Below are 10,660 nucleotides of genomic sequence, written 5' to 3' on the forward strand. Positions count from 1 at the left end.
GGCACTGGACCCACCCCGTCCCAGCTGGGATAGAACCCAGGCGTCTAGGCCCCAGCCCCTACCCTGAGCACTGGACCCACTCCCTCCCAGCTGGGATAGAACCCAGGCGTCCGGCGCCACCCCGTGCCCTGAGCACTGGACCCGAGTTCACCTGCACTGACTGGGCTATATAAGACCGACACACCCTTTGGCTGGAGCCCCAAGCGCTGATGGGGCTGGGGAGAGCAGAGGGGTTTGAGGAATGTTCCCTTTATTTGGGGCACCCACCAAAAGGCTGGCTGCCAAATCTATCCACACAGCTCTGCCGATGCCCCTGGATCTTGACCCACAGCCCCCTGCTATCCCAGCCCTGGATTCCCCCCCTCCAGTTCAGTCAATGCCCCTTGATCCTGACCTGTCCCAGCTGCTCCCCCAACCCAGCTGTGGCAATGCTCCTCACCCCTGACCTGCAGCCCTTCTGCTACCCTGGCCCTGCTACCCCTTCCATCTCTGCTAAGGCCCTTAATCGCAACCTGCACCCCCTGCTATCCCAGCTCTGCTTCCCCCACAGCTCTGGCGATGCGCCTCAACCCCGACCTCCTGTGAATGCCCCTCAATCCTGGCCCATCGCCTCCTTAGAAAGGCGCCAGAGAAATTTATTTCACCATAACGTGAATGGGGGCCCCTGGGTGATCGCTGGCTTTGGGCCTGAAAGGCAACCGGGAGCCATGGGGGACTCGGAGGGGGATTAATTCAAACATTTAGCAGTTACTAAACGGTGGCATTTTCGGCCGGCTGGTGCCTCCATCTGTCCCCTGCTCCGTGGGGCATCTGCAAACCTCTCGCCATCTGCCGCCTGTTAGGGAAGCAGGGAGAAGGGCCAGAGCTGGAGGGGGGAGGGGAGCTAGGTTGGGAGGAGTTAATTTGCAGTAGAATTGGGGAGGGGAGGAAATCCAGGGACACCCCAGCGAGTGGACACCTGATAAGCACCCGGGGCTGCATTATCCCAGGGGCAGCCCAGCCTGGGGTGAAATGATACAAGGGAAGCTTGTCCCATGCCCGAGGGGGTCACCAGCTGGGAGGGGGGAGGCAGAGGGGGATCTCTGGGCTGCAAAGGGTCAGAAGGAACCCACCCCAGCCAGTCTTCCTCCCCCACCCCCGGCCGATTTTAAGGAGGATCCAATTAACGAGATTACGCGGGGATCACAGCTCAGGGCAGCTCGGTTGTTAATTACCAGCTAAGGCGCAGTGTGTGTGCCCATGTGCCAGGCGGGTGTGGAGCTGGTGTGATCTCCCAGGCCAACTACTGGAGATCCTGGTGAATTGGCCCTGACCTTAGACTGGGGTCCCTGATCTCCCCGCCCCACACAGGCTCCGTTGCCCCCAACTCACCTGTCAGCCTGGGGATGCTGGATATAAACTACAGACCCTCCCCCCTGGGTAATGGATTTAACAACCCCCCCTGCACGGACACAGACACACAGAGACCACTATATGGGGTGCCCAAAGGGCCTGCTGTGGGGCAAGTGCCCCACTGTGGAATGGGGGGCCTACCCAAGGGGGTTTTAGTGCCACACCTCCCCACCAACATGTCCCAGCCCTGGGACTGCTGGGGGAGAGAGGGGGGAGCATGGGCCTTTCCCCTCTAGGGGGAACCAGCTCCCATCCAGCCCCAGGGACTGTCTGGCTCAGGGGTTTGGCCCCCTTTCTTTGGGGCTGCTTTCCATGGCCAGCTTGGTTGGAGATCTGTCACATGCAGGGGATCTTGTGTGGGGGGGGTTACCTCTCCCCTCTCTCCCCTCCATCTCTGCTCTGAATGTGTCTGGGAATCCATTGCTAATGGATAGTTGCAGCGTACTGTGTCAGTGCCCGAAATGGGGCGGGGGGCAATGGAAGGGCAGGGGTGTGGGTGCTGTTTTAGTGGCAGGAGGTGAACGGGGGGGGGGGAGTACAGTGTATTGGGGATGGGCTGGAGGAGGGGCTGTTTTAGGGGCAGGAGAGCGTGGGGGGTGTGGTGGTACAGGGCATTGGACAGGGGGTGGGGGGTGGCTGTACCAGGGTCCCCCCTTTGGCATGTTTCTGGTGGGTGCCCAGCTCTGGGCAGGGCCACCGTGCTGCTGGCATGCAGAGCTGGCAGGGTGGCTGTGGCGGGGAGGGGGGGACTGGGGACGGTACGCAGGGTTGGGGAGCAGGGCATGGGAGGGGGGCGCCGCTCCCCACACTGGCTAGGGAATTGGGGGGAGTGAATATACCGGGGGCTGGGAAGCAGGACTTCTGGGTCTGTTCCCAGCTCTGGGATTGGCCCTGCAGGATTGGCCTGGAGTCTCCAGGAATTAAAGATTAATCTTTAATTAACGATTATGTCATGTGATGAAATCTCCAGCAATACGTCCACCCGAAATTGGCAAACCCGAATACCCTGGCACTTGGGGGAGCGGGGGGGGGGGGGCTGCTCATTTGGTCAAGTGCCATTTTCCAGGCCTCTGTCAGAGCTGCCAATCACCCCCTACACACACACATGCTCCCTAGCAACTGCGTTGCCTAGCGCCCGCTGCTCCGGTTGCCAGGCAACACTGAGAACTTTCAGGGTTCCAGTGGGTGGAGAATTTTTAAGGGGGAGGCCAGAAACTGCCTCCCCCGATGACACCCCCCCCCAGACTCAATCCCACCTGCAGCCTCTAGTGACCGTGGGGGAGGGAGGGCGGCTGTGGACCGATAGCACCCTCGCTAACTATCGGGGAAGGGGCGGATTAAAGGGAATGGGGTGTTCACTGCCCATCCTCCACCCTGTTCTGTGTGTCTCCGGATTGCCAAGGGGCCCATCATTGGTGTTTCTGGGCACTGAGTTTGCTCCCAGGATGTGCTGGGCCCTCCCACAACCCCCTCCCTCACATATACACAGACATGCTGTACACACCCACAGGGTAGGAGGGCGTGTTGGGGGGGGGGCAGAAAAGGGGGATGGGATGGGACCATTATGGTCACCTAGTCTGGCCTCCTGCATGGCCCAGACCAGCGAATTTCCCCCAGCGATCCCTGCATCCGGCCTGTCACCTCTGTGGGAGCTAGAGAGGGCAATTCTAGAACTGGGGGGGGGCGGCCCTGGGGCTGGCTCTTGAATAGGATGATTCCAGAGTCGGGGGTTCTAGAACAGCGAGTTCTTGAGTCAGTGATTCTAGAGATAGGGGGTTATGTTCGGGGTTGTAGAAGAGAAGTATTCTAGAATTGGGGGTTCTGGCCTGGAGGGCTCCAGAACTTGGCAGTATTAGAGTTGGGTGGTTCTCGAGTTGGGTTCTAGAATGGGGGTCCCAGAGCAGAGTGACTGTAGAGTTTGGGGGGTTGGACTGGGACGATTACGGAGCGGTGAGATCTAGAACGATGGGGTTTTCAGAACAGGGTATTCTGGAGCAGGAGGTTCTGGAATGGGTGCTTCTGGAGTGGGGAGGTTCTAGAGCGGGGGCTATGGATGGTGGGGTGCTCCAGAGCCTTTTCCAAGTCTGCTCTGTAGGCCGAACGGTTCAGCTGGGGGACGGGGCAGGACCCTGCTGGAGTGAAGCCCCCAGTAGCGCATGGAGCCTGGTACCAGCCCTGCCCTGGGCAAGAATATTGAAGTAGAAGCACCAGCTGCCTCCACCTTGCTACAGAAGCCAAGAGACCAGACCCCACCCTCACATACAGGCTCTCCTCCCAGCACCGGGTGGCTCCCAGATTTGGGGCTTTTACCGTCTTCCAGGGCCAGGAGGAGCCAGCCACTCTCCTGCCTCCGTCCAAGGTCTGGAGAGACGCTGGAGCCCAGTGGTCTCTCCCACCAGGATCCAAGTCCCCATGTGCTGGTGGAGTCGGCAGATGCACTAGGAGCAGAGATGGAGGGTGGGCAATGTACTTAGGAAGGGTCATATCTAATCACCCCCATGGTTCACGGGCCACCCACCTGACAGCGAGAGAAGTGCCCTGAGAATGGTTCCCCTCACCCCATATTTACCTAAGGCAGATGGGCTCCTCTCGAGCAGGTCAGGAGTCAAGCAGCCGAGAAGATCCACCCTTTGAGAGCCACCTCCAGACCGGGAGCTCTGGCTGCTGGGAGAACTGGAGAGCGCTGACCTGGGCCTTGTGGATGTCAGAACCAAGCAGAGGTGGGAAGATGTCAGCCGTGCTGGATTTGTGACACAGGCCGAGCCCAGGGTTTGCCTAGATTGATAGATGCCAGGGCCAGACGGGACCGCTGAACTCCTGGATACCCGAGCTGCCCTCCAGCAATTCCTGGTTGAACTGGGGCACTTGTCGAAACACACCCAAGCTTGACTTCAAAATTGCCAGTGATGGAAAACCCACCACGAGCCTTGGGAAGTTGTTCCAACAGTGAATCCCCCTCTCTGTTAAAAACATGCACCTTAATGCCAGTCTGAATTTGGCCAGCTTCAACTTCCAGCCTTCGGCTCGTGTTCGACCTTCGGCTGCTAGACTGAAGAGCCCAGGATAAGTATTTGTTCCTTGTAGGCGCTCAGAGACGGGGATCGAATCGCCCTTTAACCTTCTCTTTGTTAAGCTAAATAGATTGGGCTCCTGGAGTCTCTCACGCGAAGGGCTGTTTTCTAATCCTTGAATCATTTCCCCGGCACTTCTTTGAACCCTCTCCAACTTATCAACCTGCTCCTTAGCTGAGCGCAGGATTCCAGCCGAGGTGGCACCAGTGCCAAATCCAGAAGGCATAAAATCGCTGCGCCTACTTGAAGTCTCCTTAAAAGTGTTTGAAATGTTTCATTTCAGGCTTTTAAACTGAGGCCCTGGAATTCTTATTTACCCAGCTGAAGAAAATCAGTCAACGTTTTCAAAGATGCTGCTCTAGGACCAGTGGAAAATTCCCCCTTGAACTGGCTTTTTGATGGCCAATTGGCGTTTTTGAGAAAAATGACTTTTTTGTGTGTGTGGAAAGTGTTTGATTTCCTCCCAGATGTTCGACTGGTCCTCGAACAACCAAAAATCTGAAAACTGACCCCAAAATGGGAAAAATCCCCAAACCAAGACTGACCGAAAGCAAAAAAATAATGGTGGTTTGGGGGACACACACCAAACAGTCAAATTTTTCTACAGAAAATGTCAATAGAGACAATTAGAGGTTGGGGTTGGGTTTTTTTCCCCTTCCAGTTTTTGTTGAAAGTTTCCACCCAAAAACCTCCCCCATTTTCCAGTGCTGAGTTCCCTCCATGCCCATTTGTAGAGCCCTGCACGGATACAAAATGTATATCCGCAGCCGATCCGTGATCTGCAAACTTGGGCCATGGATATAAAGCGGATAGCCGCAGCTTGGCTAGGCTCTACCCATTTGTTTCAACGAAAGAAAAAGAAAGAATATCCAGCCCCAGGGAGAGTTGCAGGCCCCACAGACGTGTGTGGCCGAAACTCCTATTGATTTCCGTGGATCCAGCGTTTCCCCTGGGTGGCTCCGGGACTAGTTTTCCACCCTGATGCTAAGGAAAGGGCAGCGTTGCACTGGTTGGCTCCCAGCCCCCTTGCGCCCAGGGGCAGCGAGTTGTATGGGCCCGTGGTGCCCGTGCTCCAGGAATATTCAGAGCCCGGGGGCCCGGCTCCACCAATGTTCAAGAGACCCGGCCCCACCTGCCGCCCCCGTGCATCTCCCCCGGAGCGTCTCCCAGCCCCGCATGCCGTCCCCGGGCGATTTAAAATCTCCCGGCAGTGCAGTGGGGCTAAAGTGGCTTCCTGCCCGCCCTCACTGCACACAGCACATCACTCCTGGAAGCAGCCAGCACGTCTCTGCGGCCCCTGGCGGGGGGGAGGTTGTCTCTGCGCGCTGCCCCCACCTCAAGCACCAACTCTGCCACTGGAACTGTGGCCAATGGGAGCTGCGGGCAGCAGCACATGGAGACCTCTGGCCCCCCTGCCTTGGAGCCGCTGCCAGAGGGGTGTACGGGTCGCTTTCAGGAGCCACCTGAAGTAAGCACTGCACCTCACACCCCTTCCCGCACCCCAACCCCCTGCCCCAGCCCAGAGCCTGCTCCCAGCACCCAAACTCCCTCCCAGAGCCCACACCCACTTCTGCACCCAAACTCCCTGCCCCAGCCCAGAGCCTGCTCCTAGTACCCAAACTCCCTCCCAGAGCCCACACCCCCTCCTGCACCCAAACCCCCTGCCCTAGCCCAGAGCCCACACCCCCTCCTGCACCCCAACCCCCTGCCCCAGTCCAGAGCCCACACCCCCTCCTGCACCCCAACCCCCTGCCCCAGCCCAGAGCCTGCTCCTAGTACCCAAACTCCCTCCCAGAGCGCAACCCCTCACCTCTCTGGCACCCAATCTCCCTCCCAGAGCCCACACCCACTCCTGCACCCCAACCCCCTGCCCCAGCCCAGAGCCCACACCCCCTCCTGCACCCAAACCCCCTGCCCCAGCCCAGAGCCCACACCCCCTCCTGCACCCCAACCCCCTGCCCCAGTCCAGAGCCCACACCCCCTCCTGCACCCCTACCCCCTGCCCCAGCCCAGAGCCCGCACCCAGGACCCAAACTCCCTACCAGAGCGCAACCCCTCACCCCTCTGGCACCCAATCACACCCCTACCCCAGCCCAGAGCCCACACCCCCTCCTGCACCCAACCCCCCTGCCCCAGCCCAGAGCCCACGCCCCCTCCTGCACCCCAACCCCCTGCCCCAGTCCAGAGCCCACGCCCCCTCCTGCACCCCAACCCCCTGCCCCAGCCCAGAGCCTGTACCCAGCATCCAAACTCCCTCCCAGAGCCCGCACCCCTCCTGCACCCAAACTCCCTCCCAGAGCCCGCACCCCTCCTGCACCAGGTGTGTGTGTGTCGGCGGGGGGGGGGGGGGGGCGGAGGGCGGGACTTGGACCCGTTCTGGGCACCACCAAAAATTATACAAACCCGCCGCCCCTGCTCGCGTCTGCTTATCTCCACGCACGTCCCACTGAGTGAACTCTCTGAAGCGGCCAGCGACCCTGGGCTGGGCGGGCCATGGCTCAGATCCGGTGAGGCGACTCACGTGGCAGCAGGATTCCTCGCCTGCCCACCCACGAACACCTGGGCCAGTCCTTGCAGCGTCTGGGGTCTCCTAAATCAGCAGCCAGGGCTGAAATCCACCCTCATGCGCTGGGGCCAGCACAAGCCCTTGGCGTCACTTAAATCTCGCTTAAAAGAGACGGAGCATGAACCAGCGGACAAGGCATTTGGCTGGGAGTCAGGACGTTTGGGCTGGAGCTCGGGCCCTTGAGCCTGGTGGGCTTGGAGACCCCGAGCTGCAACGTCCCCGCTCCCAGCAGGGGCGACGCTGCAGTACCGGGGTTATAATTCCTACAACACCCTGGGAACCTCTGGCCGTAGGAAGCAGCCTGATACTTCGGAGGCACGTTTGGGGCTGAGGCAGGGTGTGTGGCAGGGGACAGTCACCTTGCAAATCTCATGCTGCTCATGGCTGGGGGAGGGGAATCCCACCCTGACCCTTGTGCTGTCTGAGCTGCGGCTGCTTCTGGGGTGGCTGGCAGCGGGTGTTTTAACAAGCGGTGGCTTAGAGCAGGGCGCGAAGGCGAATGCTGCATCCAGCCAGCAGTGCAGATGGGGGGAGGTTAACTGGAGCTAACTGAGATATCAGGGCTAACAGCCCCTCGTCTTGTCATATACCAGCGGGGGGAGCGGGCGGGCTGATGACCGTGAGTGGTGAGGGCCTGGGTGCTTGGACTCAGCCCCTGCAAGTCAGAGCCTGGGGGTCTCCGAGGAGGTCACGGCACCCACTAGCCACTGGGCACTTTGGAGGCTCAGAGCCAAACACTGATTGGCTCCAATGAAGCAGCACTGATTTGCCCCACTCGATGGGTCCAGACCCCCGGCTGGCTTCTCTAGTCTTTTGACCCTCTCCATCCTGACCCTGGGTGCTCTCGCTCCCCATGGAAAAGTCTGATCCCATGCAGGGATCCTCCTCATCTTGTGGTGAGGAGTTCCACAGGCCAACACAATCCCGGGGCGGGGCGGGGTTGGGAATGGGGTAGCGCAACACAGGGGCCAGCATGGATCTTGGCTCGCTGGTGCCATCTGGTGTGGGTGGGCACCATTCCGTCTTCCTTCCGGGGTTGTGCTGAGCCCGCGGCTGGGGTGAGCGGCAGCCGGTGCAGGAAGGAGGGAGAGAGGCACAGATGAGCGACTCTCCCCTCGGCTACGCGTATTCTCAAGCAATAACAACGCAATCCGTATTATCTACCCAAGAATACCCGTCATCGAAGGGAGCTAGTGGGCTGGGGGTTCCTCTTGGGCACAGCTCCCGCCCAGGTGACCCAGAGGGGAGCTCCAGCCTGCAGAGAAAACAGGAGGGAAAGCAGGGGCTGAAAGAGCAAAAGAGAGTTAGTCACAAGGGAACGGGGGTGGGGCGGGTTAGGAGGCCAGGCTGGCAGCACTACCCTGATTCTGTGCCAGGCCCTCTGGGCTCTTACCCCACATGGCCCCACTGGGCCCAGCTCTGGGCTGGAGCAGGTTCGTGCCACTCTGCTGGCTTCCATACAGGGCTGCCAGGTCACACCGGCTGGGGGTCTGGGCCCATTGACTCCAATAGAGCGACGCCCATTGACAGCAGCTGGGGATCTGGGCCCATTGACTCCAATGGAATGACACCCATTGACACCAGCTGGGGATCTGGGCCCATTGACTCCAATGGAGCGACGCCCATTGACACCAGCCGGGGATCTCGGCCCATTGACTTCAATGGAGAGATGCCCATGGACACCAGCTGGGGATCTGGGCCCATTGACTCCAATGGAGCGACACCCATTGACACCAGCTGGGGATCTGGGCCCATTGACTCCAATGGAATGACACCCATTGACAGCAGCTGGGGATCTGGGCCCATTGACTCCAATGGAATGACACCCATTGACACCAGCCGGGGATCTCGGCCCATTGACTCCAATGGAGCGATGCCCATTGACACCAGCTGGGGATCTGGGCCCATTGACTCCAATGGAATGACACCCATTGACACCAGCTGGGGATCTGGGCTGATTGACTCCAGTGGAGCGACGCCCATTGACACCAGCCGGGGATCTGGGCCCATTGACTCCAATGGAGAGACGCCCATGGACACCGGCTGGGGATCTGGGCCCATTGACTCCAATGGAGCGACGCCCATTGACACCGGCTGGGGATCTGGGCCCATTGACTCCAATGGAATGACGCCCATTGACACCAGCTGGGGGTCCGGGCCCATTGACTCCAATGGAACGACACCCATTGACACCAGCTGGGGATCTGGGCCCATTGACTCCAATGGAGCGACACCCATTGACACCAGCTGGGGATCTGGGCCCATTGACTCCAATGGAGCGACACCCATTGACACCAGCTGGGGATCTGGGCCCATTGACTCCAATGGAGCGACACCCATTGACACCAGCTGGGGATCTGGGCCCATTGACTCCAATGGAGAGACGCCCATTGACACCAGCCGGGGATCTGGACCCATTGACTCCAGCTGAGTGACACTGGACTAGAACCCAGGAGTCCTGACTCACAGATGCCCCACTCGCTAGTATCTAAACATATGCTGCCCCATGTGGATAGCTTGCAAAACACCCCATTCACTTAGGGGTGTCAGGGGAATGAATGGGGCCTCCCTAAGGGAATGCTGGGTACAGGAACACGCTCTCGGGGAACTGCTCCGGGGCAGGGAGGGGCCGGCGAAAAGGCTTTTCATTTGGGCCCAGCTGGGATTGGCTCACAGTCTCTTGTGGTAACGATGATTCCATTAGTCATTTAAAAAAAGGCCTCATTAAGGCTGGGTCCATTTGGGCTTGGCCAGCACCTTGTACATTTCAAACTCCTTAAGTCACTTTGGCAACGGCTGCTCTGAGCGTCTAGCCTGGCCCTGGCCCTGCCTCCCTTAGCTTAGTTGTGAGTAGCCTGGGGATAGAACCCAGGAGTCCTAGCGCCCAGCCCCTGCTCTAACCACTAGCCCATAATGCCCTGACCCTGCTCTTTACAGCTGATCTAAAACTGGGGGCAAATACATTCACCCTCAGTCCTGAGTCCCCGCCCTCTCCCTGCTGTAACCCACTAGCCTCCACTTCCGTCCCAGAGCCAGAAACAGAACCCAGGAGTCCTGACTCCCAGCCCCGCCCGCCCGCTCTAATCACTAAACCCCACTTCCTTCCTAGTGCTGATTCTAGAACCCCGCCCTCCTGACATGTCAGGCCATCTCTCCTCTTCCGAGCAGGGAGCACACACAGGCACCCAGATAAATGTTTAATTCTGACACTCCGGAGCTCTGGGCAGGGTGTTGTGGGGGTGGTATTTTTTCCAGGGGGTGTTAATGGACCCAAAGCAGCTCTTCACACCAGCACTGTCTGCCGCGTGACTGGTTACACAGCTGGAAGTGTGATGTAAGACTATTTCCCCAGGTGCCCCCACCCCCCGATTTCCACTCTTAAGATCCCCTCTTGCTCCCAGGGACCCCTCTCCTAGCAGGGAAAGATGGGGACACCTGCTCTGCAAATACCTGTGCTCTGGAATTGTTATTAGATGTCTTAGAGCCATGGCTAGAGACCCCAGCCGAGATCAGGGCCCCATCACACCGGGCGCTGCACAGACACCAACCAAGATCGGGCCCCCACTGTGCCAGGCGCTGCCCAGCCCCTGACCGAGATCGGGCCCACAACGTATCAGGCGAGATCAGGGCT

Source organism: Chrysemys picta, chromosome 22 (genome assembly GCF_011386835.1).
Source record: "Chrysemys picta bellii isolate R12L10 chromosome 22, ASM1138683v2, whole genome shotgun sequence".
NCBI lineage: Eukaryota > Metazoa > Chordata > Testudines > Emydidae > Chrysemys > Chrysemys picta.